At 35.5% G+C, this 19,636-nt stretch overlaps 1 protein-coding gene across 2 annotated transcripts in view; it reads left to right on the forward strand.

The window, feature by feature from the left end:
- Window positions 1-19,636, forward strand: part of Cntnap2 (contactin associated protein 2) — a 2,078,180-nt gene that overhangs the window by 578,427 nt on the left and 1,480,117 nt on the right. The gene's annotated exons all lie outside the window — the stretch shown is intronic.

The raw sequence follows: 19,636 nt of genomic DNA on the forward strand, positions 1-19,636 counted from the left end.
GATATATATATATATATAATATTTTGTATTTTCATGTTGTGTTGTTTGAGTTTGTGATGTATTTTATACTAATAGTATCATTCAATTGAGAGGTTGAGTGTCCATCAGAAATAGCATATCTATATTGCAGCTTCAAAACATTTATGGCTACAAAGATAGACCTACATAGCTAATTTTTTTCAGATGTTTAAAATGTGCCCCAGTAAGTAAACTGGCTGCCAATTATTTAAATATCATTTTAAATGACATTTAAATTTATTTCTCTGTCTCACAAACATGCAATACTCATTTAATAACACTTCTAAAACTCAATAATTATATGTGTTGGTTAGCCTGTTTGAAGGTGAATGGTGTATTGAACGATGACTTCAATGCATGACCACATGTAGTATCCATGATCTTTGAATATAAACGTCAGGATTCATTGGATGGCCCACGGCAGCTTGGAGATCTTTGATGGGTAATAATTAGAAGACTAGGATAAATTCTGGACATCAACTTCAGAGGTAGCTTCATTTTTATCAGGAAGAAAACAATAATATTACAAGCAGTAATGATGTAGCTTTGTAACTTACCAATGTTAATTTTCAGAAATTTCATTAGTTTAGTTGTTTACCTAAATGCAGCAACCAGTACCAGTTCCAGTCTTAGTGGAAGCTGCAGAGACCATGACTCAGTATAGCTTCGAGCCAAGAGTTAAATTGAGCAGTGGGAGATGTATCAGAATGTTTGCTTTGAGGCCCCTGAGACTATAGTATATGCACCACAAAAATAGAGTTGTTGATGATAAGGAGATTTATTTATGATTAAGGTGGTCTCTATCTTCCTTTCTTATTTAGAACTCATTATATCTGTCAATGTTTCTTGTGATGTTTTCTAAAGTATGATCAGCAAAATTCTATTACTGGACCCTAACGTAAGACAGTGACTGATCCTCCTATTGGAATAAAGGGACTAATTAATATTTCTTGTATTGATAAACTCAGTGGAAACAGGCTGACTTACAGTGCTAAACAGAACGATATTCTCTAGATGAAGACTGGAGTAAGTGCCATGAAACCATGGCCTTACTTCTAGCAGTGGAGGCCTGTATTAACTATATGGTGAAATCTAAGCTTTGCATCAACAGCAATAGAGAAATAATATTGTATTCATGTATCTCAACATTATATGCAATCCTGTTATGTACCACCATGAAAAAGTTTGTGCAAGTCATTGCATATGCATAATTTCTATTAAGTTTAGATGGATGATTGATTAAAAAGAATCAGGAAGACATTATTTAATAATTACAAGGTACTACATTCTTTAGTGAAGATAATGTACCTCATTAAAAATAAAACTCATTCAATTATTCCTCTGTTGGAAAGTACCATTGTCATAAATAACATGACCCTAGAGGACAACATTGTGATTTAAAGTCTCCTAATGGAAATTAAAGTATTAATAGTCATAGGTAGATATAATAGGATGTGGGGGAAACTAACATTCAGACAACAATTTCTTCCTGTCAGTTGTATGAACTGGAATCAAAATTACAAATCACAGAAAGGGGCTACCTACAATATGAAGTATCCTCAAGTGGCCAAAATAAAACACAAATGGAATGGTATGTTATATCAAGTATGATTTTAATATTATATGTGTTTTTCCTACTGTATTGTTATTGCTTATGTACTGTGTCAACTCTGCTCTAAAGTCTAGTACTATGATCTGTGTATTGAAGACACACCTACTGCACTTCAAGAGTTCTGGCTGAATATTAAAAAAATTAAGCAACAATAACAAAAGTGCTAATTACAATCTCAATGCAAATATATAAACGTAACTTTTTGTGCTCATATTAGTGAAAAACTATAAATCCTTATTATAATCAACAGACTTTGTTTCATATACCTGAATGGAAAACTGGAATGAAAGTAGCGAATATTGGGATGAAACTACAATCATCCATGGTGATTGATTCTATTTTGAACAGTCCAGTTCTGTGTGCTGAAGTTTGACTTACATGGTTTGAGTAGCATGGAATCCCTCCTGCACTGACTTTACATGGTGCTTCTCACAGTGTGGTCTTAATCTGCAAATCATCATTCAGAGCACGAAGCATTAAAAATAGAAGGGGTATTACTGGAAAGATGAGGTCTTGCATGGGCATGAGTCTGTTCCTGGGAGAAAGGGGCAAAGCGATGGGAGTGTGATAGAACAAAGTTTGTGAGCCCCTCCAGGAAGGTTCCACAAAATGTAGCTTTGCCTTACAATTCACAGGGAAGTACTGGGGTCAGGCAACATTTCAGAACTGTTCAAAACTGCTTAAAAGCCACAGTGCTTATATTCTCATATTCCTCAGACACTACTTCATTTTCTCAGTTACCATAATTCTTTGATGTAGCAGGGTAGATAGTGTATACTATCATGCATGTGTTTATGAATATGAGCATAAGCAAATTCCAGGGAGTAGGGAGGTGGTTCATTCAGTAATAAGGTGTTTAATAGGCATCAATAAGGACCTGAGGTCAGTTGCTCAGCACCTGTGAAAAAGTTAGGGCTAGTGTTGTGTGTCTGTAACCACATTACCTGACAGGGAGATAGGTCAATCTCTGAAGCTTGCTGGCCTGAGAATAAAACTACACTGAACTTGGAGGTACTTCCAAGTTCACGCACAGACCATGCTGCAGAAAAGTATGGTGGAGAGCAACTGATGGGGTCCACAGGCCTCTACACGCATGTGTGCACACATGCACACATGCGCACATACACATGTATACACAAATATGTCAGACACACAAAAGCAAATTTCCAGAGCAACTGAACAATACTGAGATTAGTCATTTTCAAAGATGTCACAAGACAATGAATGAAAATAATCTGACTATAAATTCTGTTAGGTGCACAAGAGTATGAACTGAGACAGCCGATGTCTCTGAACATGTTCTGTAGTGATTAAGAGCAAGGACTATCTGACCACACAAATACAAACCTTTTCCTGGTCCTAACTCAATAAGAATGTTGTGAAAATTCATATTTATAATTTTTGTTTCCTCAGTGGTTAAATGGAGATGATTTTGATGAGACCAGTCTCGGAAAATATTCCAGGTTTGGATGAATCGATGGGCACATGCTCTTTAACATGATTTGAACTTATCCCAACTGTTAAACCAGAATGACTATGAGACTTAGAAAAATGTGTTATACTAAGAAAATAATGCTGAATGTCAATATATAATATCGTCACAGCATATTTACAAAGAGGGAACAAATTGTGAGTGCTGGAGGAATTTGTATGATCCTAATAACATAGGTTATTCATTTTAGTGTGTGAATTTTTCTCATTTTAGGCAAATTTCACTTTGAGTTGTAAACAACAATTATAAACAACAGGATTCACACTAGCTGTCCCAACACATGAGCTCGTGGAGAGCTAGGCAGCTGTGGAGACTTCTGAGGCGCTATAGTTAAGTGTGAAATGTTATCAGCATACCATACCCACCTTTCCCTGTGATGTCCTCAGTGTAACATTAGTAAGGATGCCTGGTAACTTTGCCAGTACTTTCAGATACACTTGCCAGCCCAAAAGGATCTAGCTGAAGCTCATATAACTTATCGCAGAAAATCAATTCTGCACAAAATGTCTTCCCTCCTATCTTTTTTCCCCCAAAGTCCTTCATGTACCACAAAGAATTTTTGTCTCTACTGTTTTTCTCTACTTTAGCTGCAAGGGAAGCTGAGAAAATGAATTTCTGGTGTGCTCTAAATACATTAATTATTAGAAGCTGCCTCATGGCTACTGTGATGTTACAAGATCAATAGAGACAATATAATAAGGATTCATTGGTTACTCCAAATGAAAGTTCTCATGAGCTTATATAATCTACAGAGACAATTAGTTGATGTTATTAGTTATCGGATTCAAGAAGTGACCCCTATGATGAGCTGTATTCCAGTAGGTAGCAGTTACTCTAAGATTGACAATAGGATAGAGAGAACAAGGAACTCTGACCTGACTTGTACAGTGAAGTAAACATGGGGTCAGAAACAAAGATAATGTTCTTTCTTCAACATGTGAACAGTATTAATAAATTACTGGGGAAATGTATAGACAGAAAATCCTTCATGGAAGTAAGGAGAGTCTGTGTTTCCATGCTCAATGAGTAAATGCTTGCTGAGAACCCTTCACATTGATGTTGAAAATATCAAATTATATAATAAACATATTTTGAAATATCAAATTTTCATAGATGGCAAAGGGTTGAATCAGAGATAAAAGATAATAATTTTTAAGGAAAAATGCTTGTGGTAATACCTAGGAAATATCCAGGGAAAGATAGGCAAGGCTATTCAACAGAAAGTTTGCTGAAGTGCAGATAGGGAAATGGTGAAAGTTTCAATACAAAATTTGCTTTAACAGTCATTTTTAAAAACCATTTTGATGCCATTTACCCAAACTTCAAATGAGCATGATTAAAACAAAATGTTAGGAAAATTGCATTTTCAATATTGTGCAGAATGAAGGCAATGCAATAAACATTAGAAAGGAGGCTCACTGTTGTATGCATCCAATAAAAAGGCTCCAATTTACTTTTCCATAAGATAGTAAACAGGGTAGAAATTAGGATGTACACAGAAAGATCCCATGCCTTTTGACTACAAGGTAGATGAATACTGGTAAGTGGGGCACATCCCAGTGATGACCTCAAGAGGACAATGCTAGCATTCACATCCATAGTAAGGTGACAAGAAACACATTTGCCTGGAAAGATAATTAGTCAGGTAAAACAGTGTGGGTTTATGTGAATTTCCTGGACCTCAAAACACATTACCACAAACTTAGTAGCTAAAAGAAAACCTATTCATCACTATCTTGGTGTTCATTCTGACTCTTGTTAATCAGTTCCTGGCTCTGCTCCAGTATGAGAGATGGAAGTTTCCTCAAATCAGCTCTTTCCTGTATACTTTGATTCTCTGAATTTTGTTTCCACTGGTCGTCATCTTGATTAGTTTCGGCCCTCTAGAATATTCTATTTTAAGTTCAACTATTCAGTGACCTTCAACAACTATGGATATTTAGATATACCTACTCAGTAATGTGAAAAGAGATTGAAATTTGCAGATGTGCACTTAAGATTTACATTTCCAGATGTGATATGAAAAGATGTATATATTCATGGAAGTTTATATTGAGATCTCACAAAGATAAAGTTTTAATGAAAATACCTATATTTCATTCTTAGAAGTTCATGTAGGGGTTGAGGAGGATATAAATAGAGAATATGATTCTTGGGGAGGTTATGAACTCAAAGAGGAATGAAATGTAAAAGTTGAAAATAACAGTAATAGGAAGAGAAGAGGAATAGATAAACTTGCTTTTCTCTACCAATTCAACTGAAAGTCTTACCGTGTGGTTTTCTGTGAAAAGCCAATGAATTTGAGGCAAAACATGTCATGACCTTTGTTGAGAAGAGAGATGGCTTGCCAAATACCCACTGGTCTTTGCTGCAAAGGAAGAGAGGACAATGAAACTCTGTAATCCATTTGGAGACATGGTATTATTATATGTATATTAATACATGCAACACACACACATGCACATACACAGACTTAGGACACAGACATTCCCTTTATACTCTAGAAATATGTATTACAAAGACTTCTTTACAGAATATAACATGAGGGCTTGCTTGTTGGGGTTTCTGTCCTGCCCTGTTCCTACAGCCTTTAGCCCCAAAGAAAACCATGTAGAGGTCTCCATAAGATTATAAACAGATTGGCCCATTAGCTCAGGCTTCTTATTAGCTCTTATAGTTTATATTAACCCATTATTCTCATCTGTGTTAGCCACATGGATCATTACCTTTTTCAGTGGGACAGGTCACATCCTGCTTCTTCAGTGGTCTAGGCAGGACTGCTGAAAGAGCTTCCTTCTTCCCAGAATACTCCTGTTCTCATTGCTCCACCTCTACTTCCTGTCTGGTTTTCCTGCCTATACTTCCTGCCTGGCTATCAGCTAATCAGTATTTATTTAAAATATAATTGACAGTATATAGATGATTGTCCCACACCAAAGATAAAAAATGTCCATTGTGTGTGTAGGAAATTTGTTAGATCAGGTAGGCTGGAGAGGGCATGTGCTCAGGAAACCAATAAGCAGTTCTTAAAATGTATTTTTTCTGATTTACATATGTCAGCCTTGACTCTTGTGCCAATAAAGTACAGCCATGGTTCATGGCATCTTTGAATCCATGGTAGATGATCAACTTTCAATAAATAAGTACCTCAACAAATAATAAGCAGATTTATTCCTATATGCAGAGTTGTTGCTCATAGCTAGCTTTGGTCTAGGAGAATCATGGTAAATTACACTGCCTAGGAAGGTTGATTTTAAAGATATAATCAAGAAATATTAAATGAATTGTAAAAGTGTCAGTGAGTTACTTAGAAACAGTGTCCCAGCATGCACCATACAATATTCAGAAAGGTGTTAAAATGTATGTTCCAAGGAAAGCCTGGCTGTAGTTTTATGTGAGCTGCATATTTTCAAATGCTGCTCGAATACAATTGAACACCTCTGAGTTCTTTTATCCTATTTTCCTGCCTACTCTTAGAGACCCTTTGATTTCACAAATGCTTCATTCCTGCAAAGAGAAATGGGTGGGAAAAAGTTTCACTCTTTGAAGCTGAGGTTGGAAACAGAGGTTTTAATTTGTAGATTAAAATTCTACCTATTAACTTCAGAACTGTTCAGTTTTACCTGAGATAAATGTATAGAAGCAGCCTCCACTTTTTAATCACTGCTGCTGAGTATATGTGCTTGGCCATAGCGTTAGAAATGGTTTATCACAGGAAGAGGCAAGAAGGCACAGATGCCAACTATAAGGGCTTCCTTGTCTGTAGAAGAGAAATGTATCAGGTGATCATGTGTGCTCTTTTAGCTACAAAATGCAAAATTTTGGGATAGTAATAATGTCTTAACTGATAAGATAGTGGGTTTGCTTCAGATTTTATCATCCTACTCATATATAAGAAACTTTTCCTTTGTCTTTGGGAATTTAAAATGATTTTAGGTTTCCCTGCAGCGTGGTAGTGCAGTTAGGGCACTTACCTTTCTTTCTCTGATTGTACTTATGCTGATTCAAAACCCCAGTGATCATGAGCTAGATCTTAATTGTATTGTCCAAACTAGTCAATGGAGTAAATATGTATGTTGTGACTGTTAGAGTTGGGAAAATGTTTCAATACATACAAAAACTGTATTTGCAGTAAAATGTGGTACCATCCCATTCACATAGGCACAGATATGCATAGGTTCTGTATTTTGCCTTATTTGTCTATTTATCAAGTAGTCCTCCACTATGACTGTGGATCTTTTATACTAAGTGCAAAGTCAAAACCCCAAATTTTGCTTTGCTGTTGTTGTTCTCTTCAGAAGGGGCCCCAGGACTGACTATAACTCTTGAGACGTCCCACAAGCCCTTTCTAGGAATACCACTTTTCTCCTAAAACTTTCTTACGTCTATAGTAAAACAGTTCCTTAGTAAGTTCTAAGTGTGTTTTTTAAAAGTAGAGAGAGAGATACGATTCTCATCACTAAAACTCTTAAAAGAACAAGTGAGCTAACCTATTCAAAAAAGAGTATCAGAGCACAATACTAGAAAAAAGGGTAGCAACAAAACTCTGCTACCCGCAGCCAAGCTTTGTGCTCAGAACTTCAGTTGGGCTCTTGATAACAACAAGTTAATAACTCTTAACTGGAGAAACAAGACAAACAAATACAAAGTCAAAAAAGCTTAGAATATTTTAAGTAATCTTAAGGTAGATTTAACTATTGATAATACTTTAGTGTTTTAGCCTATTCTATATACAAAATTAGGTTAAAACCTTACCATTTCAGTATATATACTCATTATTAATCATTTTTTATTTGTAATTTTAAAGCCATTTCCCACTGTTCTATGTATTTTAATAATATATTTTACATTCATATCCTATTATTGGTTTTAGCCTATACTTATATATTTAGATAAATTCCATCAGCCACAGTTAGTTTTTGTCACCTTGACACAATATAGATATACTTGGGAAGAAGGAATCTCAACTGAGGAATTACCTCTATCAGATTTCCCAGTGAGCATGTCTATTGGAGTATTGTTTTTATAATTTACTGATGTGGGAGGGCCCATTTAATGTGTGGAGTGTCACCCCTAGACATGCCAAAGCTATATAAGAAAGGTAACACAGCAAGTCATGGGAAGCAATGAAGTAAGCAGCAGCCCTCCACAGATTCTGCTTTCTGTTCCTGCTTCCAGATTCCTGTCTTGGTTACCCCACATGATGGACTGTGATTGTAAGCCAAATAAACCGTTTCTTCTCTTTTCCTTTGAGTTGTTTTGGTCATGGTCCTTTTCAAGGATATATAAAGCACACTGGAACAATTTTAATAACTTGGTAATATTTTACAGTGAGTCCCTGTTAGCAGTTATGATCTATTGTTAGAAATTTACGTGAGTTACTTGTTTGTCATTTTTATGTTGCTATAATAAACATTCTTTATGAAAGTCTTTGCCCACTTGGGAAGATGAGAGTACTTGGAAATAAAATTACTGAGACAAAGAGGAACACATAAAGTACTTGATGAATATTGAATGCCAAAAAGTTCATAAATGATATGACAATTTACATTTGTGATATCTTCCTATTATTCACTATAATGTACTAGCCAAATTATAACAATATGAGTTACCTCATTCCACCCAAAGCTTGGGAACCAACAGATTTTCTTTCCTTTATTTTCTGTCAGTGCTGTTTTTCCTCCTTCTTTCCCATCACATCAGTGTCTATCTCCGTCTTCTTTATGGCCTTTTGATTGGAATCTAGTTGCTGCTAAAAGCTGTTCTTCATTACTCACATCCTTCCCAAAGTCAATAAGTTTCTTCACTTCAAAGTAATGACTCTCTTCCTTTCTTTTGTCTTAAAAATCTCACAGATATTAAGGTCTACATTCTTCCCTCTGATTTATTATGTATTCTGATGTTCCTTGTGGTAACAGGTCACTAGAATGCCAAGATTTAGATTTTCATGGTGTTTTAAAGTGGAATATTAATAATGTGTGAAAAGTAGCAAAATTATTTATATGGTATTGTTATTGCAACCTGCAATGTTCACTAGTTTCCATCAGAGACCCAGTTTATTGCAGAAGCAGCCTGCCTGCATCTCCTCCAATCTCTCAAGCACATTCCTAATATAATTTATTCATTGAAGGATACAGTTGTGTTTCCTGCCTCGGGGCTTTGTTTTCATCTCCTTACAATATACAAAATTAAACCCCAAAGACAATAGTATTGTATATGTTTCAAGTAATTTTCAATGGATATTTATAATTTCTATTTCACTCTAACAGGATCCTGTGCACTGATTGAGGGCATTGCAAAGAATATAAACCAATTGAGAAATGTGGGTGGAATGCATTTCTACTGAGACTGTTTGATCAATCTAAGTTGAAATATGCTTTAAAAAGACTGGGAGAGCAAGTTTCTACTTCTCTGTTTTATTTGTGTGTGTGAATGTTGTTTTGGTTGTTGTTAATGAATGTAGTTTATCTAAAGGCAAAATAATGTGTATATTAAAATGTTTAATTGGCAAAGATAGTTTATATTCAAGCTATAGCATATGATTTGCATGTATAAACTATATAATAATTTTCTCAAATAAATTAACATGCACATCAGCTTTAGGATCTAGGCTGAAGTTTTATTCCCTATTCATTTTAAAATCTGAACTTTCTATTTGTTCACTCCCCAGCCTCTGGCTTCTACCTTTCTACTTTGTGATTATATAGGCTTATTCCACATATAAGTATACTAATACGGTGTTTCTCTTTTTCTATATTACCAAGCTTATGTTGAAAGTTTTGAAATGTCTTGTATAATAATGCTTGCAACCAAGTTCTTAAAATGTTCTAAATGTTGAGTTTATGTATTTTTCTGTTTCTCTAAAATTGATTCCCCTCAATTTTATGACTCACATTGCTAGTGCTCATGCATAAACATACATGAAGACACACATGTACATAAATACACAGTTTCATAATCATGTTTTTTCAGGGCTTGGCTATTGTGAACTACAGCAACAATCAGGGAGATATAGGCCTGTTTGTCATGATGATTTCATTCTTGAACGTATGCCTAGATTTTTTATTTTTGAATTGCATAGTAGTTCTGTGTTGTTTTCAAATTTTAGGATCTTCCATACTGTATTCCATAGGCTCTTTGCCTATTGCAATTTCTATTAGCCATATACAAATACCAAGTATCCCCCTCCCCCTTTTACCACACTTGCATCAATATACATTCAGGTTCTTAGTAACAGGGAATCTCTGTCTCTGTCGCTGGTTTTCCATTCCCTCTCTCTCTTTTCCCTCTGTGATACCCCAAGTGCATATGGTGTGTGTGTGTGTGTGTGTGTGTGTGTGTGTGTGTGTAGTTTTGAAAACAGACCTGAGAAGGTACCTCATCAGAGCTGTCTTTGGGGGCATTTTATTGATCACTGATTAATTCAGAAAGACCCAGCTCACTGTGGGCAATACCATCCCCAGGCAGGTGTGTCTGGACTGTAAAAAAAGGCATAGCTGCTCAAACCACCAGAAGTCAACATTTGAGCAGCAGAATCTTTCCTTCAGTTCTTGACTTCAAGTTCCTACCTTGAGTTTCTGTCTTGATTTTCCTTGATGCTGGACTGTGACCTGAAAGCCGCGTAATGCTTTCTTCCAAAGATTGAATTTGGCCAGTGTTTTATCATAGCCACAGAAAGCCAATTAGGACGGTGTGATGCGGGGTAATTGAATGCTGCATTTATTTTTATGCTAATCCTTTCTCAGTCTAGGGTTTGCAAATACTTTCTCCCATTCTTTATATTTTTACTTTGTTGCCCTTGCTTGTACATAGACTGTATTATTTGATGTAATCTTATTTTTTGCTTTGGTTTCCTGTATTTTATAACACTACCCAATGATTCACTATTAAGATCAATATCAAAGAACTTTTTCCTAATGTTGTCTTTTGCATGCTTTATGGTTTAATATTTATCATTAAGTCTTTAGTATACGTGGAGGTAATTTTTATGTATAAGACAGAGTTAAATTTCATTCTTTTGTATGTGGACACACACTGTCTTTTACAGATATCAGAAATTCTCCTCTGTCTCTTCTACATATTGTAGTAGGGAGCTGAGGGCTGTGTTCCTGCATCCCCAGCCACTGGTCGCCTGGCTAGCTTATGCCCCGAAATAACAACACACAAACTGTATTGCTTTAAACACTGCTTGGCCCATTTCTACCTAGCCTCTTCTCGGCTAACTCTTGCACCTGGACTAGCCCATTTCTAATAATGTATGTAGCACCCCAAGGTGCGCTTACCAGGAAGATTCTAGCCTACGTCCATCCTGGGTCAGAGCTTCATCTATCATGTCTGCCCAGGAGAGGGGAGCATGGACTCTGCTCCAGAGAGCAGAGCTGTCGAGTCTGAGCTCACTTCCTCTTCCTCCCAGCATTCTGTTCTGTTTACTCCACCCACCTTTGTTTTATCTTATGAGGGCCAAGCAGTTTCTTTATTATAATTAACCAATGACCTTCCTCCATCAACATATGTTTTCTGTATTTCTTTTCTTTTCTTTTCCTTTTCTTTTCTTTTCTTTTTTTTTTTTTTTTTTGTTCCTGTCCTGGAACTAGCTCTTCTAGACCAGGCTGGCCTCGAGCCTCGAACTCACGGAGATCCGCCTGCCTCTGCCTCCCGAGTGCTGGGATTAAAGGCGTGCGCCACCACCGCCCGGCCTGTTTTCTGTATTTCTTAAAGATCACTTTACTATGTATACCTAAGTCTGTCTTCTTGAATCTCCATTCCTTTTGTCTGTACGTTTTCTGAGTACCAATGTGATCGAAATTAGTATAGTTTTATATTATATTAGTTCACTCTGAAATCAGAGAATATAATATATCTAACTTCATCCTTATTTCTCAAGAGTCTTTTAAAATTAATCTATTATATATATGAAAATAAATACATAAAAAATAAATCTTCAGGGGGAGGGAAATGGGAGGCTGGGAGGAGGTGGAAACTTGTTTTTTTTTTCTCTCCTTTTCTCAATAAAAAAAAATAAATAAATCTTCAGAGTTCTCACCCATATATTGTGGTTTTCAGGGTGTAGAGCACCTGACTTCTACTCAGACTAATTACTCATTTGATGCTCTTTTAAATGAACTTACTTTATTGATTTTGAATTATATTAATAGAGTATCATGCAGTTTCAATGTATTAGTCGTTACTTCTAAACGTTTTTGCCACAGACTATTTCTTATTATCTGTGTGAAAAGATCCTGTCTGTGGAAACCAGGGACTCCTTCCTCTTTAATCTACCTTTTATTTCTCACTCTATCCATTCTGCCGTCTTTTTTATTTACTGTCATAGATTTATTATTTCCAAAGTATTGCAGTAATTACTATGCAGATTAGAGATCATATGATTGAACAGCCTTGGCTTGAGGAAATAGCTCAATGGTAAAGTGTTCGCCACTCAGTCATGAGCAACCAAGTGCTAACCCTACAGCCCATGTTAAACAACAGCAACAACAAACTACTAAGAGTGGTACCCATTCTCATAATACCAGCTCAAGCTTGGATAGGTATAACCCTGGAGATTCCTTAACAGCAAGCTTAAGAACTGAGATATTCTGTCTACACACATATAGAAGGGTTCTTTGTTTTGCTCCCAATCTTTTTTTGTCCATTCATTTGTTTTTATGGAGGTTTTGCTTTGTTTTTCAGTTTTTTTTTCCTTTTTTTATATTTATTTCCTTATATGTGGATTTTAGTGTTTTACCTTAAGGATATTACCTATGTATTTATTATTAATGATCTTTGCTGAGACATAATTCTTCAATACTTAATTTACTAAGAGTTTTTATAAATTTGTGAAGTTTGGCAAAAGTATTTTCTACAATGCTTGAAAATATTGCATAACCTTTATTTTTCACCATGTGATATGCCATTGTTATTTATTTACATGGATTGACTGACCCTAAGTATAAACCTAACCTAAGCATGGTGTATACATAGCCTATTAATGTGCTGTCCTATTAATTTTCTAGTATTTTATTGAGGAATTTCATTTAAAAAAACTATGTAATCATCTTTTCTTGCAAAAGCATCTTCATCATGTTCTCTCTCTCTCTCTCTCTCTCTTTCTCTCTCTCTGTCACAAGAGTGAGTTGAGGCACACACTTGCTGTAGAAAGACATCTTTAGAGAATATATTCTTTTCTTCTATTGTGACATCTAGGGATTGAACCCATATCATCAAACTGTTGGACCAAACACTTTTCTGAAGTGAGCCATCTCACTGATGTTATTGAATCGGTTTTTGAGCATTGATATGAACATAAACACTGACTATATAAACTGAATTTGGAAATGATTCATGTTCCTTACATTGCTGAGAGATCTTGAACATCACTGGTCTTCAGTTCTCCTTAAATATTTGGTAGAACAGGATGATATTACCATCTGGTTATGTTTGTTCACTCTTTTATTTGGGTGTTTGAATTATTGACCCAACTTCCATACTATTAATTTAATATGGATTAATGTTCTTCATGATTCAACCACATTAATGTATACATTTTTTTCATGGTTCAACCACATTAACGTATACATATACAGGAATGCATCCATATCTCCTAAGTCACTGAACTCATTTGAATATAAAGTTACTCATAGTAAAATCTTATGATCCCAATAATTTCTTTAGCACCAATTGTGAGGCCTGTTTTTCATTTATAATTTTACCTATGTGGGTCTACAGTGTGAACTAAAGGTATGTCAGTTTTATCTTCCTGAAATAATTACTTGACTCCACTCATTTTTTTCTCAGTTGTCTTTCTATTTTTTTTAAATTCATGACTCATTCTTTTTACCTCCCCAGACTTACACAGAAACATGATATTATGGTAGGAAAAAGTCACTAAATAGTGTATCAAGGCAGGCTTTACTATACACTTGACAAGAATGCATTTTTGAACTCAGAGTTTAGATTTTCTTAGATCCCGCCCCCCCACAACCAGCTCTAAAACTTTGCAGAAAAGACTAGTTCTCTCCCATCATTTACTTCTTCATTTTTAAAGTAGCCCTATCCATGTATTTCTTAGGGACTGTCTCTTTATATTAAGGAAATATCTGCTTATGTAAAATACTTTCGCACAACAAATATTAACTCAATAAAAATAATTATTTTAAAAGCAAGCTGGTTAATATAGAGAGCCATTGGTTGTGTTGCCCCAGTAACAGATCCTAACAATCGAGTACAAACCTTAGACCAAGCCTTTGATCTCATGCTCACTTAGCATGTGAATCCTGGCTATAGAAACCTTTCCACTGATAATCAGCAATCTTATATAACCAATATCCTTGTGTTTATAAGCCATGTGGCTAAATGGGTTTTAATTCTATGCATTATTTTAACATCTCGAGTCTGCCCCCAACTTATATACATGTATCTGGATATAACAAATTAGCTACTTAAAGTTGGCTTCAAGACATATTGCTCAGACTGGTTCCCCGGAGTCCTTTCTATATAAGTGATAATGTAACTACTTATTAGTATAATAAGAAGGTAGTATTCCTGAGATTTATAAAATGCTTTTCAAAAGTAAAAGAAAATATGCATAACCACAATCTATCTTTTGAATTTATGTCTTAAAGAAAATGAACTTTTATTTTACGTTGAACACATCCTTCTAATTCAGTGAGTCACAATTTCATTGAAACTTCAACCTCTTTACAGTTAATTCAGAGTGATTTACTTTGATAACCACTGAAGTCATACCTGCAGGGTGGAAAATTATTTTACCAATTAAATATGGATACACCTTTTATATGTTTCTTTTTTAATTTAAAATTTATAAATATATATCTGTGTGAGTCATTAATAGAGCATGTACCCATGGGGACCAGAAGAATGTGTTGGAGCACCTGTAACTGGAGCTACAGGCATTTATAATATGTATAATAGGAGTTCTGGGAATCAAACTTACATTCTCTGCAAGATTCATACATGCTCTAAAGTAGTGAGCCATTTATCCAGTTCCAGAATATATTATTGTGTTTTTATTAATCTGTTGATGAATATCAAGTGCTACAACATTTTGTTTGTGATAATGACCATTCTAAGAATTTACTGTAAATTGCACAACAAATGGACTTACAAAGGATTTCTCACGTTTATACAAAGTACAATAGCAGGCCAACCATGAAAAAAAAGTATTAAATAATACTGTACCACTTCCCCGTGACCCATCTATTTGGAGGTTATTGCTCAATCCTACTTTGAGCTCTAAATAGCTGTGTAACATCAAAAGGTAAATCAGATTTTAATGGTCATATTTCATTCACTGCTAGATGGCTTTGGTTGTTGAAATTAGTTCTCTAGTGTTTTTTATCTTTTAATTTGAAAAAGAAAAACTAGAAATACAATTTAAGATGTATATGACATAAATATATATACACATTAGTACACATTGTTTTACATTTGTCAGAATATAAAAACGGGTGATTTTTTTGGTATTTACAAGTTGAGCACTAAACAGATATTTTATGACTTTGATAAATTGTTTTACTTTATTACAGTACATTTTGGAAGGATCTCTGTGCTTGCTACATGCTAATCATGGAATTCTGCATGTAGTAAGTAACGTAAAGCCATATTTCCATTGAGAGAAGCTGTCCAAAGATATGCAAATAAATACCCAAAGAGTTTGCAATGCTGAAATATAAGTCTAGTGCAAGATATACATTGTTGTGATGCACGTATAGATGGCGTGTACTTAGAGAGAGTTCATCTTAGTTAAGGATGTGTGTGAGGACACTCCCTCAGCTCACTGGGGACTGGTGCCTGCTTGTCTCATGATTCTGGACAGGAATGGTGGCAGAGGCTTGTGTAAAAGGCCATGAAGATGGAGAATATGGAAAAGGGGCATGGTAGGAAAAGACAAATTTCTCCTAATGAGTGGTTTTTGTATTCCACTATCTTGTACTATTGGGAAATATTGCCTTTGCTTCACACTCACACCCCATTTTACAGGATTGTATATGTAACACTGTTTCATTTTTCACAAAGTGATTTGTGTTTAAAAGTCAATGCTCTAAGTTTAACCTTTGGAAATGGAAGGAAGTATTGGGACGCACCCACACATTATTCATAAATTATTCTTTAATTGGGCATGTTGATAAGGGAAAATAAGAAAATATTCTCATTTCCAAGTAAAAGTGAGGATACCTCTAGCAGAGATAAAATATGATGCTAGAGATAAGGCCGGAAAAGAAAGCCGGGCTACCTAGTACCAAAATAGAGGAGAACGAAAAAAAAAAAAAAAACTATTTGTAAAAAGTGTCAAATCCTAGATAAGGAGGTAGCACAGTTCAAAACGTGGTTGCCAGGCAAGGAGAAGCATTGAGCATGAAACCCATTCACTGAAAGCTAGGCGTGGTAAATTCTTGTTAACTCCAGTGTTGGGTAGGGGTTGGAGTTGGGGCTTGCTGATCAGTCAGTCTTTTTGAATCTTTGGACCCCAGTTCCTGGTGAGAAATTCTCAAAGCCATAAAGTAAGCAACCCACAACAAATCAAAAATAACCAAAATGAAATATTAAAATGTGAAATCAGAAGAAAACGAAAATTTAGGAAGGTAGACTACCAATCAAAATTAGGTTCAGTTTGGTATTTAAACCATTTGCAGGCTGGGAGATAGCACAGCAGTTTAGAGCACTGACTGTTCTTCCAAAGGACAAGCCCAGCACCCACATGAGGGCACGAGGTCCAGTGCACACAAGTGGTGCATAGATATACATGTAGGGGAAACAACTGTACACATTTTAAAAACTGGAAAATTGAAATACAGATATAACACTAAATATTCACAAAGTAGTTGTTTCCATATTTTTGTGTTTTCTCTTTTTTTATAAACCTTTTCTTATTTTCCTTCCAATTTCTTATTAACCTAACAAATATCTATTTGTTCTTGTACCTGGCAGCTTCATGAATTTGCCAATTGTCTCCTAAGGAGCAGAGAGAGGCTCATCTTTAACCCCACATTCAAATGGCATCAGTAGACAAAGGTGCTAATGGTGCATGATGCTTTTAGCCTTTATTTCAATATTACACTAGTGCCACTTCATTACTTTTTAAACGGATTTGATTTGCCTATTAAGTTGTTCATCGAGTCCTCTTACAGTCTCAGGAGGCAGACTATTTGGCCTTTAAAGCATTTTCATGTCTCCCCATTTAAAAAATACCCATATTTTAAAACAGCTTAAGTAGATGTTTAAAGGTTTACAGTTTTAGGTGTCTTTTGTTTTAAATATATCTGTATAAAAATAAAAATGTATAATGGTAATAAACAATATGGGATATAAAATCAAACTTGACAGGGTTCAAACTGATTTCTACCTGTTGGATTTTGATGCAGTCACCGCATCCTCCAAAGCTTGTCTTGGTAAAGAACTGTGAATCATACACACTTAAAAACAAGCTTTATTAAAGCTTATTAATTTCCTCTTGTCTTTAAATAATATTCATAAATGAATGGCTTTGAAATGCATAACTTTATGCATGACATTTTCCCAAGACCCAGACTCATAGCTACAATCAGAGTCTTGACTGCCTCACAGACAAATCACATTGGGAACAAAACACCTTTCTTGACATAGTTCTTAATCTTGTTTCTTCAACAGTTTCTAGTTATCTAGAATTGATACATTTGTGGCTTAAGTTAGGTAAGTGAGATCAACTAGATGCTACCCTTGATTCCATAATTCCTATTTCTCTCCTACTGCTGTGACTAGGAGCTCTCAGTCCAAGACAACCACCTGCATTCCTGCCAGCCCTGCCACCCACCTACCGCATTGTTCACCCACCCTCAATGTCCTATGCCCTGGGTTCTTCATTGCAGTAGCCTTGGAGATTCCATACATTTTCCTATGAATGCAGTCAGTATCATGTTGCTTTCCACAAAAATAAAACAAAGCTGCCCTTTCAATGTAAACAGAACTTCTGGATACTTAAAGCCTATGAGTGAGAGTGAGTGTAGAGTAGTTGCTGTTTTATGAGCCTTTTGTTTTTCTGAGAAATTTCTTCTACTCTAAACTACCACAGTTACTTTCTACAAGATCATCCAGTGTAACCTTGAATAATGAAGGAAACTATTGGAAATTTTATAAGAACATTTGATACAGCTAATATACATGTGTGCATATATTAGATGTATTTATAAACATAACATTTCTAGAAGATCACAATATAAAAAACTGTGGATTCAGCCTCCATGAACTTAACCAATCTGAAATTGAAGATATTTGGGGAAAATTAAATTTTGCTAAATAGGAACAGATTTTCTATCTTGTCCCATTCCCTAAACAATACAGTAGAACAGCCATTTGCCTAGAATCAGCATTGTGGTAGGCATTAAGCAAAGTCTTGGAGCTATGTAAAGTACAAGAGGAAATGAATGCATACAGGTTACTTTGAATCCAAGGCTTCACTACACAAGGGACTCGAGCATCTGCAGATATTTGGTTTCCATTGGGGTATACAGAGTGCAATCCCCTGTGCCTTCCCACGGACTAATATGTTTATGAGCCCATCTGTCTCACCACCGTCTCCTAGAGCTGTTTCCTCCTCATTATAGCCTATGGAGGTGGAAGTACTATAAATATTTTCTGTTTATAGCAAAACACACCCACAGCAATTTTGGCAAAATGTTTCATCTTGCCGGTATCTGAATCCTGGCAAAATCTGCCTTCTTCTGAAACAGATCCTGTAGTTACCATAGATATTCAGGGAAAGGGTCTGCTGTGTGTTATGCAGTGACTTTAAGAAAGAACTTGGGGAAGGACATAGTGGTTGCTGAGGAGGGAATAGCATCTGAGGCTGTTGGAATCAATTGAGTGTGAAAGAAATGCTGACCAGAGGAGGAGGTCACTAAGTCTGTGTGAGAGTCTCAGGGAGATTAGAGAGCTCCCAACAGATTGCTAAGTGAGTTATTAACAGATATGTTGGCTACATTTTACTATATTGATCTGGAGAATAATCCTATTTCTATTTTCTCCATAAAAAGTAAAATGGAACTAAAGGATAGTCTTTAGAACTCTTTAAGAACTCTAAATGACCTTATCACAGTCTAAACGTGCAAATATAAAAATTGATTATACATGGCAATTTTCTACTACCAGTCAGTAGCAGACTCTGTCTGAATTGTCATGTTCTTTCTTGGGAAAGTGGCTTCATTTTGTGTTCATGTATGGCACTCTCTTGGAAGGCCTTGATTAATTAATATGTTTCCTTTCTTGCATTCTTCCATAGATCATTGGCAATGTCATATTACTTTGTGCATGGTGGCATATTTAAATTTTGTGTATAAAACTTGCCTGTATGGATTAACTATATGATTGTACATATATATGAATTAGCATGTGGTTTCTATACAGAGTTTCCATGTTCTACTGACTTGCTACTGCAATACAGAAAGTGACCTGTAAGTGTGCAAGGAATATGTGGTTTTCTTCCTCCTGATCCTCGTTTTCTTTGATATCCTTTAGACTAATAC

Source organism: Microtus oregoni, unplaced genomic scaffold, assembly GCF_018167655.1.
Source record: "Microtus oregoni isolate MIOR12 unplaced genomic scaffold, Mior012 000046F_ref0000063, whole genome shotgun sequence".
NCBI lineage: Eukaryota > Metazoa > Chordata > Mammalia > Rodentia > Cricetidae > Microtus > Microtus oregoni.